Genomic DNA, 14117 nt, shown 5'->3' with positions numbered 1-14117 from the left:
AGAGATCCACAGCCAAGCACTGGGCTGAGCTCCGGAAGTCTTGCCGAAGAAAGGGAGCAGGGATTGTAGAACCAGGGGTGGGAGTGGAGGTGGGGTGGAGGAGGCAGGGGGAGGAGGGTCATGATAGGGGAACCCACAGGGGCAGCTGACCTGGGCTTATGGGAGCACATGGACTCTAGAAAAACAGTTGGGGGGCCTCTGCAGGACCGACCTAGGCCCTCTGCATGTGTGTGACAGTTGTGTAGCTTGGTCTCTTTGTGGGGCTCCTAGCGGTGGGATCAGGACCTGTCCCTGATGTTTAGCTGGCTTTTGGGAACCTGTTGCCCATGCTGGGTTACCTTGCCCAGCCTTGATGCAGGGGGAGGAGCTTGGTCCTGCCTCAACTTGATGTGCCATGCTTTGCTCAAGCCTGTGGGAAGCCTGCCCCTTTCTGAATGGAGAAGGAGGAGGAGTGGGAGGGGAGGGGGTAGATGGGAATTTGGGGGGAGAAGGAGGGTTGACTAAGAGGAGAGGGAGAAGGAAAACTGGCTGGTATGTAAAATAAATGAAAAAAAGTTCTTTAAATAATTTTTTTTAAAAAAGGAAGTAGGCAGGTTTGATCAGTCCATGCCACAGGTGTGGGTCGAAACATCATATTGAAATCAAATCCATTTGTATATAGATATAAAATGTGTCAATAACAAAAGCACATGGTGGAACTGTCAGCTGACCATCAGGGTTTTCAGTCGGGACAGACGGCAAAGTCTAAAGCAGGTCTATGGAAGACAAGAGGACGGGGTTCACCAGGTCTGGGGAGAGAGGTCTAGGTTTCGACCAACGACCTTGATAAGGAAAGGACATTCATGTCACCTGAGCAGGGGTTCTTAAAAACAGATTTCATAGGAATTCTAGCCATGTAGACAACTATTTAGAGATTTCCTCCTGCCGAGTGGTCACGGTAAACCCCTTGACAAAGGAGACCATGGTTTTTTACCCAGAAAGCACTTTATTGGCTGGGCTATCTCTCTGGCCTTTTTGTCTTACATTCTAGATTTTTGACTCTACAACCTATCTACTCAAATAACAAAAATAGCAGCACCAAAAATTAGTCAAGACCTTACTACATGCCTTTGACAGAAGGTAATTTGACCAATTCTCCCTAAATGCAAAACTCATGGATGCTTATTGTGCTTCCTTTCCTTAACAGCCTATGTTATGTCCGAAACAGTAGGTGGGGTTCATTATGGCATTTTCATTATATGTATATAATATACTTTGACCACATTTATGGTCCACAAAATGTTACCCTCATTTATTCCACCATCCACTTTTTCTTAGTAGATCTACCTTCATGAACAAACCCCTAACCCACCCCGAGATCACACATGTGAGAAACGTGTACTGTTTTTTAGTCTAGCTTATCTCACTTAACATGATCTCCAATTCTATCTATTTTTCCTGCAAGGGATACAATTTTGTTCTTGTGTGTGACCAAATAACTCTTCTTTACCATAGAATGAAGATGATGGGTTCAGGTCTAATCACTTCTGACATGGAAACTCTGCCAGATCCCATATTTCTACATCCTCTGGGATTCTCCGAAAGAAAGCATTGGGGAGTCACATTCTTCAGTGCCGTCCTCCCTGGAACCCCAAGGAATATTTCACCACATAGCTGTGGTTCTTGGTTTCTGCAACCTAACTCCACAATCTCCCACTTCCTAAAGCCCAGCTGGCATAAAGCTGTTAAGCAGAACCGACTTCTATTAAATGTCAGAGAAAAGAGAAACGGCTAGCTAGGTCATACCTCAGAAAACCTCTTAAGTCCTCACCGGTCGCCCGTGTCCTAAAAGTCCCCTTGACTTTGCTGCACAGGAAATGGTTATGACCCGTGTTCTCCTCACACCTTTGTTCATCGGCTGTGACTGGGGATGATTATGACAGTGCTCCCCTCACGCCTCTGTCTGTGGGCTAGGACTGGGTTCTTTTACCTTCCCCAGGCCTCCTGGCATCTTTTCTTTCTCCCTGTCTGGTTCCATCTGTCACTACTATATAAAGTGCTAAGTTCTCAAAACCCACAACAGTTTGGCCTCTTTCTTTTCATCTGTCCTTGCAAGTGTTCAGCGGGTACCAATTTTGACCTCTGTCCAACCCAGTTAGGGTATCTTCTAAAATAAGCATCCATCCAGAGCTCGTGCATCTTAACTTCCTGGTGTGTATATGTCTACTGTACAGTCTAAGCATCTTCACTGTGTCTTAGCCAGCCTTGTATCCCTCCTTGTCCCACCCACTGCTGAATATATTCATCAATGACTGCAGATGATAGCTGGCCTGAGGCCAGCAGGTAGATGGGATGAGGAGACAGGAGACTGGTTTCTATCACTGACTGGAAAAGCTAGAAGGCTTTGTTTGCAGAGTCACTGGTGACTCAAAGCTAGTAGATAGAAAATGTGCACACAAGTAACATTGACAAGGTCTTGAAGTTCCACGCACTTTCCAGAATGTTCTGGCTTTTTGTTTGGGTCTTGGTTACTAAATGTTTTCTATAAGTACTAAATATCTTAAGAAACAATTTTCCCTCAATTGTTTATATTCTGGAATGAGAAGCGTTCTGGCATAGGCTGCCTACTGGGTGTCTGTAGGCTCCAGGTCATAGGTTACCCTCAGATGGAAACCACGTCCTGTGACTTACCATTGTTGAACTCACCCTCACACTTCCCAGGGGACTCACTCATTCTTCCTAGGGGATGTCTCCCAAGCTCTTGGCCTCAATGGTTCATCATTTCTTGTCACAGAAACAGTTCTTTCTCAGCTCTTCACTCTTCAGGATCAACAGAAACTTTTTTATGTTCTTTATTCATGTGTGTGATGGATAGTTTTTAAATGTCAACTTGTCACAGCATAGATTCACCTGAGAAGAAAGTCCCAACAAAGGGATTACTTAGATCAGGTTTGCCTGTGTGTCTGTCTATGGGTGACTGTCTTGATTGTTAGTTAAGGTAGGAAGACCCAGCCCACTGTGGGTAGCGCCATTCCCTAGGAGGGGGTTCTGTGCTCTGAGGCAGGAGAAAGGTAGAGGGAAGGTAGAGACAGAAGTGGGCAGCATGAGTCCATTGGTTTCCAACAGCTCTTGATTTTGATTGTGATGTGACTTCGTATCTGAGGTCCTGCCTTTGCTTGCCTCCAATCCTGGACTGACCTGGAATTGTAATCATCATAAGTCTTTTCCTCTTCAACATTGCTTTTTGTCAGGGTGTATTTTATCACAGCAGCAGAAATGAAGCTAGAGCAGTGTCTCAGGACTCCAAAGACTCCTCTTTGAAGATGTCTTACTATCGCAACACCTCCAGTCCTATCCCACGCTCTATGTTGGGTCTTGTAGCACCATAGAAACAAATAGGACACATTCTGAGTCCAAGGAGTTCATAGCCTCCCTCAGCCTGTAAATCATTTCCTGACTATGCAGATTTAGAAATACTGTAACTCTGGTATGCTGACCTTATTGAGATTTTTTTTCATGCAACTTGATAATATATCATTTGTAAAGAATTCCTGTCTACTATTATCTTAGTCACACACACACACACACACACACACACACACCATTTCCACATCTGATAGAAATTGAGGGGCTAGAGATGTCACCTAAAGGCAGAGAAGTTGTGTAACATGCTGAGGCCCCGAGGTCCTAGGTCTGATCCTCAGAGCTAAAAACAAAAACAAGATAAAAGAAAGGAAAGGAAATGTAAAGAAGATAAGGAAGGAGTTGGGGTAGCGATGAGACAATTTAGCAGTCACTTTTTTCTGTTTCTTTTTTCCTTATTTTAATTCATGGGCCAAGGAGGTGGCGCAGCATAGGGAGGTGCTTGGCGATAAGCTTGATGACCTGAGTTCAACCCTTGAAACCCAACTTAAGAACCAACTCCTAGGAGTTGTCCTTTGACCTCCATAAGCATGCACACACACACACACACACACACACACACACACACACTAAATAGAGCCCAGTCATATCTTAGGAAATGCAGAACACATTTTCCATAAATTCAAAAGTAAATTTACTTCTTGAAGAATAATCAATACCATTGCTTATGTATTATGTCAAGGATACTTTATTAGAGTGGGTGACATGATTTCACTCAATCCTGAGAGCAATTGAAGGGCAAGAATGCCCCTTTGAAGGCAACTGAAATCAGAGATTATGTATCTGACTCCAGCTGTGTTTTAAGAACCTATACAATAATTTTTGGTTTTCTTTTGGACTAGCAAACACAGAATAAGAGAAGGAAAGAATGAACTAAGCATGAATCAAGGTATTCCTGAAGAATGCCTTTTTAGTGTCCCTATGGAAAAAAAAATAAACACAGAAAAGTCATTATGCTCTTAGTAATAAACTATGCTTAAAAATAAAATTTAAAAATCAATAAACTAGGAGAAGTAGATACTTCCATTGAAGTCTGATATTTAAAAGGTCCCAAGGTGCACAGAGGAGGGAGATGGGCAATGTGGGGAGTTAAGAAGTAGCCCTGAGTTTGCCCTAATTTCCCTGGGAGCCTGGATTTGCTTCCCATTAGAGGGTGTAACTCTTTACTGATTCATTCCTGCCCTTCGGTTACCATCTGTAGTGAAGAGAATAAAGTCTGATTATAGGTGTCAGGGACCTGAAGGAAGTGGATTTGCAGTCTAGTTTCACATAGTATTTCTAACGTTACTGAGTTTCTCAAAGCTGGAATGGAAGAAGACAGAAAAGAGCTGTATCTGGCATTTCTTCAAACTGTTCATCAGTGGCAACCACGTTCAACATCTTTTGGGGCCAGAAAAGCCTGACAGAATTTTCTTTCAGGATTGTTTGTCCACAGATATTTTTATTCTATTGGAATGCCTTTTTGTGTCTTATGTGGCATTTTTCACTGAAAACGGAAAAGAAAAAAGCTGGTCCTGATGGTGTCTGTCTTAAGGAGAGGAGGCAAGAGGAGTGTAGAGCCATCCTCACCTCCAGAGTGAGGCTGAGGTCAGCTTGGGCTACGTGATGCCATGTCTAAAAACATTTTTTAAAAACTAGAATCCTTTCATGTATAAAATAATAAAACATGGATTTTTCTTTTTGTAATATTTTTAACAGAGCACATTTAATCAACACAGAACCCATCAGTCCATCTAGATAAAATGTGGACAGCTCATGTTCAGATTCCTATAATGTTCTGCTGATTGCCGTAAACTGCTGCTTGCCTAAAAGCGTTTGCCTTTTTGGGTAACACTCATGTACATCTGACAGCTTGTCTAAATCAAATCCAGACGGGGCATCGTGGCTCATACCTGTGAGCCCAGCACTAGGGAAGCTGAGACATGTTTACCATGAGCTTTAGCCTCAACATAAAATAAATCAAAATGGCTTTGATGGCTTTCAGCCATTGTGATCATGCAATGTCTATGAGTGGTCATATGGCCAAATTAGACGTTAATTTTGTTTTGTAGCCTAATCTGGCTGCAAACTCATCATCCTCCTGCCTCAGTCTCCCATGATGCAGGATTACATATATGGTACCACTGTCATACCTGGCTTAGTTTATTATTCCAACTTCTGGTATGCAAGCAACACCTTGTGTAGTCTTTGAACTGTCCCATGGTACTGTGTGCTTGAGTTCAGAGTTCGTGTTCTGATACCCAATTCAAATCATGCTGAGGGCCAGGGATATAGATAAGTGGTAGAGTGAGTGCTTGCCTAGCATGCCTACAACATTAGGTCCAATCTCTAGCTCAGCAGAAGCATAAACAATATCCATCCCAACATATTTCCTCTTCTATAGAAAATGCCTGAGCTGCATTCTCAACAGACTTTTAAACCCAGTGCCTAAAATGGTAAGCTGAGCTTTTGACTTTTTATAAAATTTGGAACTCTTACTTTTTAAATAATAAATATAAATCCCAGGAAGTGTTTGTAAATTTTTATTTCTTGTTTTTTCAACTAGAAGTATTTTTTTTACCACTTTGTAGGTATACAGTTAATGATGACATAATTTAGTTGGTCATTAATTTTTATACAGTAGATATTTTTAGTTTAGTAGCTATTATTAACAACCCTTGTAAAAAGTCTCAATCTAGGTATGATGATTATTTTTTAAACCAATATTATGTGTTTGGCCAGTTTAACATCAAATTTCAAAAGTATTTCTAGTTAACCTGCAAATTTTTCATTATTTTCTGTAAATACTGTCTTTCTGTTGTCACAGAAACATCATTATAATTGGGTAAATATTGGGTATAGGACTATTCTTTTTAAAATGCCACCTAACGTTCAAAGTTCTATTTTGATGTTTTCCATTTGTTCAACTTCTGTTTTTGAGTTCCACTAGTGACTGTTTGAGGTTTTAAATTTGTCCTTCATGTTATCTTTATTGAGAGCCCAAGAGTTTCCGGTAGCAGGCACCTTGATGCCCTACAGCTACCCTTGGAAAAGAGACTCCAAGGAACTCAGAGTAACACATACTCTGTCATTGAAGTAGAATATATAAACCCATTAGCTACAAACCATTTTTTAAAGATAAAAATTTTATGTTACTTATTTTTATTTATTTAATGTGTCTTGGAAGTTATGAATTTTTTCATGGATATCATTAATTAGTTATCTTAAGATCCACTCCAGAATTTATATTTGTAGATAATTTTTTCTCAAAGACAGAAGCCATGTTATTAAGAAAAACGGCCAGGCGTTGGTGGCGCATGCCTTTAATCCCAGCACTGGGGAGGCAGAGGCGGGCGGATCTCTGTGAGTTCGAGGCCAGCCTGGGCTACCAAGTGAGATCCAGGAAAGGCGCAAAGCTACACAAGAGAAACCCTGTCTCGGAAAACCAAAAAAAAAAAAAAAAAAAAAAAAAAAAAGAAAAGAAAAACGAAGGCAAAAGTTTTAGGATTTTTCAGGGGGAGTTGATTTTTTTTCCAGCATAAAAAGTTCTTTCTGAATTGCATTCCCAGAGATGCCTCTCCTAGTGTTAGGGAAGCCATGATCCCTGTTCCATCATTCTGCTAATATGACCATTTCTCCTGTCCTTAGTGCCAGGCATTTAATGTAAGCTTCAACTGCTTTCCCTCCTTTTTGTGACTAATGCCAGTTGTCATGTCCAGATGTTTGCATCTCAGTGAAGCCTTTCCTCTACACATTGGCATCTGTGAATAACATTTCCTAGTCTGAACCATCCATACTCCACACGGAGACTTTGACATGAGCATCCCACTGCGGGTCCACATTCTTCTACTTTGCCATGAGCGTCCCACTGCGGCACCACTCTCTTCTTTCAAGGTAAAACACTGGTCCACACCCATTCTCTAGCATCTCCGCTTGGCTTTAGCTCCTGGGTAGCCTGCACACTCTTCACAGTCAAGCTTAGGACTTCCACTTCCAGGAAGCCCTGCCTAATCCTCCCATCAGTCTGGGAAGACATTATCCTCATCTGGTTGCATCCCGGTGCGGTCTCCATTCCCCTCACAAAGACCGACTGTTCTTCATCTGCCTGCATCTGTAGCCTGATACAAAACACACAAGGTAGTATCACTGAGTTTGCTGAATTAAAATTAAGTGCATAAGAAAATATCTTGCTCTAAGGCTCCCAGTGTGCAGAGATGGCAGCTACTCCGAGTAATGACTTCTGTTCCGGATATATGGTCCAACTCTTCCCAGCCTCATGAAAGTGGGTAACTGTCAGGTGAGGAAGCAACAGACAGCAGCAGGGATGTGGTCCTTCCTTCAGTCTTACAGAAAGGAGAAAGAAAAGGAAATATAATGCCAGTTTCCCCGTCAACACTTTCCCGGTTCCCCCGGCCTGAGGGAATTGGCTATCAAGTAGCAATGCCTGGTAGTTACGTCTCTTTAAGGGCTCTCAAAGCATTTTTTTTTATATACAATGTTCATAGAATTGGTGAGCTACTTCAGCCAGGTATGTAAATGGCTGATTTTCAGAGGATAAAGTAGATTAGCAAATGGGAAATTAAGAATTCTATTATCTACTCATCGAATGAGCATTTTTGATTGCCTCACTTTGGGTACTATTTCTTGAATTAAATCATAAAATACACTTACTTTTGTCTCAAAGGTTTAGTCTGCTAACACACACACACACACACACACACACACACACACACACACACACACACACACACAGCTCCCAGATGGGATCCCTTATATTTTAGCTACTTGTGGAAGCATATGTGCGTCACATTGGAGATACACAAGATCTGCTCAACTGGATGCAGCTTGGTAGTATTTAACTGAGAAGAATTTTATTCCTGATTTTGGCTGAGTGGAAACACTCAGAGTGGGCCGGCCATGTCTGCTACATTTGCAGGCATGGAAGGGCCAGCCTCTGTGCCAGCAGACGCTCATGAGTAGGGAAACTGGACCTCAGAAAGTTTCCTTGGCTGTGTTTCAGACACATGGCTCAGTTCGGCTCAGACATTGGATGACCTTCTCTGCTTCATGAGGCTCATATTCACACACACTTATACTCACGGCCATGACCCAATCTCCACGCTAGGGAGACAGACTCCTGAAGAACATTTACACTTAACTATGAATTCTTTCTGTTGCAGTGACTGCTATTTAGAGTTGAGAGATTATGAAACATACTTATCTTCAGAACTTCTGTTTGAAAACTTTAAACGGGAACCACAGTAGTGAACAAGAAAACCTCCAAGCGTGTCTATTCCTGTTTGTTAAAAAGAGAACATCCTAAGATGTTGGCTACCCAGCTCCCTGTTTATGTGCTGAGAGACCTTGTGTCCTCAGTAAGGAAGAAAAAGAACAAAGCTTGAGCCTGGGAAAAGCAGAAGTAACCTCTTTCCCTAAAGCTAATCTTTCTTGCAAAGCCATAAATATGACATAATGTTAATAGAAGGCAATTAATTCTCTCCTCACAGATGTAATTCCTATCCATCACGACAGGTATTTTCTATTATAGTCTTACTCCTGATTCTGAAGGCCCAGATACCTCCAGGCAAGCTGTAGACAAGGAAACCGAGAAGGCAAAGTTTTGAAATTTCCCAGGATATTTATACTGAAGGAAAATGATCCATTTATCTCAAGACTCTGCTCCTGTCTTCTGAAGCAGTAAGGCAAATATTGATCCAGTCCATCAGGAAATATGACTGTGATCAACATAAAATTGATTTTTCACTTATGTATCAGCCTCAGGTGTAAGTTATAAAAAAGAGATTGGCAAGTACATGAAGAACTTGATAAACATTGGGAATGGGAAGTTACTTTTTTAAAATTAAGAACAGAATTCTTAGTTTGAAAGAAGGGGGATTTTTTTTTTTTAAACAACAGGGTATATAATTTGAACCATAAGGGAAAGAATTTGCTTGTCTAGAGTGAGTTACGACTGGGTGTGATTTACACATGACTCCATCCCACAGTGTTCCGACACAACACCAAATATTTGCAGAAACAACCATACAATGCTCTTGTAAAGGGCAGAGAAAGTGAGCACATACCCTTGGGCTGTACTTCATCCTTGACTGCTTCGGTTATGACGGGCGGGGGGTGGAGGTGGCGCAGGTCTCTTCTGAACACCCCATGCAGTCAGCTCAGGCTCTTTCTCTGGTCAGGTAGTTGACATGAGGATGAAAAGGAGATAACTATGGAGATGCTGGCTCACCGATGCTCATGCTCACTCTATTCACAATAGCTAGAGAATGGAATCAGCCTAGACGTCCATCAACTGAGGAGAAAATAATGAAAACATCGTGCATGGACACAATGGAACTTTACTCAGATGTAAAAAAAAAAAAAAGTGAAATTATGGGATTTGCAGGTAAACAAATAAAAACTGGAAGAAATGCTGAGTAAGGAAATACAGGCCCAGAAAACAGATGCCACATGTCTGCCTGTAAATTCTCACATGTGAATCTTAACACTGAATTTTATGTGTTCAGTTTGAACTACTCTAGAAGCCAGGAAACTAGAAAAGGACCACGGGGACAGAGATGCCTTCAGAAATGAAGGAGAGAGAGAGAGATAATAGAGTGTAGATAAAATGAAAGTAGAGAGGGGATAATATTAGGGATGGAATGGTTTCAGCAGGGAGGGGAGGGGATGGGGAGATGGAAGGGGAGGGGAAGAAGATTAATCAGTATAAAGGCAGTATGAAAAAGATGTAAGAAATATGCTATCTTGAAACCACACACACACACACACACACACACACACACACACACACACACACACACACGGAGTTTGATGGAAGGTACCCTGAATGGCTGGGGAAAGGTGCTGTTCTTAAGCAGGAGTAGAGGGTCATTAAACAAAATCTCCAGTCCCAGCGGTGGGGTCCTCCTTATGTGCTGTGAGGAAGGGGATCCCAGGAGCCTGAAGAAATATTCTGAAGTATTCTGAAGGTAAAAAGGACGTGTGAGAGAATATGGTAGGTTTGGAGGAAGCAAGGAATTGATGATACCACCCAGAATCAGGCGGGCTAGTGGGACAGAGAAAATGCAGGATGAGGACTGCGGCTGTGGCAGAGAATTCCGTGGGTAGGTGGATGCTGGGAAGTGAGTGTGAGTGTGCGGTATTCATGCACATGTGTGCACGTATGTATGTGGAGGCCAGGGTGCAACTGTGGGTGCCACTCTCCAGGAGACATTGCCGTGTTTGTCAAGATGGCAGCATCCTTGCCTCTCTCTCTCACTAGCTAGAACTTGACATGTAGGCTAGGCTGGCTCTCTGGTGAGTCCTGGGGGTCTGCTTGTTTCTGGCTGTGCTTCCAAGTACATGCTACGATGGTCCACATTGTTCCTTGAGATTTAACTCAAGGCCTCATGCAAGCACGTTAGGAACCAATGCTGACCCATGTCTTCTGTTTAGCTACCTCATAGTTGCTCAGCTCCTTTCTTGATAAACTTTCTCGATAAGAACTACCTCAATAGGGGCCTGTTCTGGTGTGGAATTTGTAGATCCCAGTAAAGAATAAAGCTTAAGTCCCTTTCTTAAGAAATTAAGAATTTCTAGACAAGGACAATACAGAATGAAGCCAGTGTGAGCCCTGTGGAACCCTGTGGGTCTTGCAAGTCGCACATCCATGAAGTTGGCCTTCTATGGACACACAGTGAGGAGAATTATTCTCAGGGCTACATTGGAGTCAGAGTTACAAGGGTCCTCTATCCTTGTTCATGGATCAAATTGTCAAAAAAAAAAAAAAAAAAAACAACCCATGCATCTATTTTCCATTCTTTGCTAGAGGAGTATTATCTCTCAAAATACAACAACCTCATTAATCATTCCAAAATATTTAGAAAAATCCTTAGGTGTTTCATATTTGAACACTTCATCCTTTTAGAAACTGTCCATTTCCTCTAATAATTGGCCTTTGAGTTCGACCGATGTGATGATATACTGGAACAGTAATAGCTTCTATTCACCCATCACCCATCATTTATCCTCTGACATAACATTTATCATATCTGCTATGCCCACGAGCCTTCGGTGGCAGCTGAGGAGTTACTTGGAAGCTTCCATTATATGAATTAAGATACTTTAATGGCAAAATATTAATTATTTTCTTAGTAAGTCCTAGTAATGCTTCAGTATTTGTGTAAAAACTTTAAAATCATTATTCCTGTGTGTGTGTGTGTGCGTGTGTGTGCGTGTGTGTGCGTGTGTGTGTGTGTGTGTGTGTGTGTGTGTGTGTGTGTGTGTAGGCCAGAGTGCCTTTACCTGCTGATCTATCTTGCTGGCACAGAACCTATTATTACTCTTATTTTATCATTATTATCATAATTATCATTATTATTATTATTATTATTATTATTATTCAGAGCTGCATGCAGCCCAGGCTCACCTTGAATGTGCTATGTACTCAGAGATAATCTTGAACTTCTAATCCTGCTGCTGTTGCCTCCTGAGTGCTGAGATTACAGACAGCCCCACCGCTCCTGGCTTTAGGTAGTACCGGGAACTGAACCCAGGGCTTTGTGCGTATAAGTGAAGAACAGAGCAAGTGAGCTACGTCCACTTACAGCCCTGTGTAAGAACTCTCAAGTTTTTTAAATTCTATTAAGTGTCCTTGCAGCAAAAAGACTTTTAGTCTGGACTCTGCCCACATGATTTGTATGTTATCTCCTGCCTGGTTCTTCTGAGTGCTTGGAAATGGTTGACATTGAAAGTTAGCCTTTCTTGACATTTTGTTTTTTATATCATATTGATTTATTTTGTGTGCACGTGTTCCTGCATATGTGTGAATGCATGATTGCCACAGCACCTTGTGGAGGTCGGAGGACAGTCTGTGGGACTTAGTCACCTTCTTCCACCATGTTGGTTCTGGGAATCAAACTCAGGTTATCTGGCTTGGCAGCAAGTTATCTTAGCCACAGAGCCATCTCACCACTCCGGGGTTATTCATGAGACTAGGCTCCCCAAATATCAGCAGCAGCTCACCTCTCAGGAGGTCTGAGAATCGAAGTATTTCCTGTCTTGCAAACTTCTAAGCATCTCGGATGACTCCACCGTCAAGTGAGACATACCTTCTAAATCCATTCCCCTCAATGGCTCATCCATCTGTGCATTATCCTGGATCATTCTCTCACAGAACCCCAAGACACACATGTTCTTCTCTCTTCCGACATTTGCCCTGCTCTTCAGTCCTCCTGAGGAGCCCCTCCCTCACCTCTTCTACGTCACATACCTACACGTCCATATCCTTCAAGCCTGGTGCATGCCTGTTAACCAACTCATCTAACTTTCATGCATCTAATAGTAAGAAACAATCGAAGACACACACAGATGTGTGCACTTTTTAAAACAGAAACAAGAGGGGTATGGTGGAGTGTTTCTGTAATTACAGCATTTGGGAGGCTGAGAAAAGAGAAGCTTGAGTTCAAGGGCATCCTGAGCAACAAAATATCCCTGTCTCACAGTAAAGCAATATGGAAAATGAATGAATCAATGAACAGACAGATTTACTCCCTTTACTCTTCCTAAGGCATTTTACAAATAAGATATGTTCGTGCCATTTTATTGCTTCCGAAAGGTGTTATTTTAATCAGTGTCTCACTTTAAAATCATTAAGAACTTGTAATAAAGGAAATAGTGATACTGTTTCTCTACCAAGTTGAGCACAGTCTACCAAATGACCCTGATGGTGATGCCAATTCTAAAGATGCCAGAGTCCCAAGATCATTCTGGGTTCTGATAAGCTATCAGGAGGAGCTGCCAGATTCACACAGGAAGCACTGGTGCTCTTGGAGACGGTTTATTACAATGAGAAAATAGACAGATGAATGCCACAGATGCATGCTGGGTATGATGGCGCATCCTGTAATTCTAGAACTCGGTTAGCACTTGGGGGGACATGGAGGGCAGACACAGGTGGATCAAGAGTTCAGACCAGTTTAAACCATGTGAGAACCTCTCTCTCTCTCTCTCTCTCTCTCTCTCTCTCTCTCTCTCTCTCTCTCTCTCTCTCGTGTGTGTGTGTGTGTGTGTGTGTGTGTGTGCGCGCACGCAGATTAAGGCAGAATCTAAGAACTTTCTAAATGCTTCCATTTGACCTTTTGCCACAAACTAGGATGCTACCTCCCCCCGCCCCCCGCAAGTACATATGGAATCACTGAGTTTCACCAGCTAGAGAGGACAACTGAATTCATGTGTACCCAGAATTTTTATTAAGGACCAATTATGCAGCTCTAACTGAGGGACCACATGGATGACCTCTACACACCAAGCTAATAAATTTGGTCTCCCACCCTCTAAATCATATGTTGTTAGACTGTTCAGCATGGCCCATGTAAACAAAAATCTTCTTAGACAGGACATGGTAGGGAAAGTGGGGGTGGGGGGTGCTGAGCATCTCCTAGTAACCAAAGGCAAGACAGCTCTTAAGGTTAGATTAATTACCAATGGGGACATGGTTCATCTTACTAATTTGAAATCCCAATTATCTTCTTTTTTCTGTTTAATTTGAAATTTGGCCATTTATTCACTTTTCAACCTTCAGTGTTCACAGACGTACCCCCATCTGCAGCGCAAGATGCTACAACAGCAGAACAGCCTCCCCAGTGGGTCCCAGGTGTCTATAGTTGACCTTCAGTGATTTTACAGTGATTTCCCAAGCACCAATTCTGGAAATGCTACTTGTTGTAAAGCAAAATTAC

This window comes from Peromyscus leucopus, chromosome 16_21 (genome assembly GCF_004664715.2).
Source record: "Peromyscus leucopus breed LL Stock chromosome 16_21, UCI_PerLeu_2.1, whole genome shotgun sequence".
NCBI classification, from domain to species: domain Eukaryota; kingdom Metazoa; phylum Chordata; class Mammalia; order Rodentia; family Cricetidae; genus Peromyscus; species Peromyscus leucopus.
The sequence above is the reverse complement of the archived record's forward strand: the minus strand, read 5'-3'. Positions refer to the sequence as shown.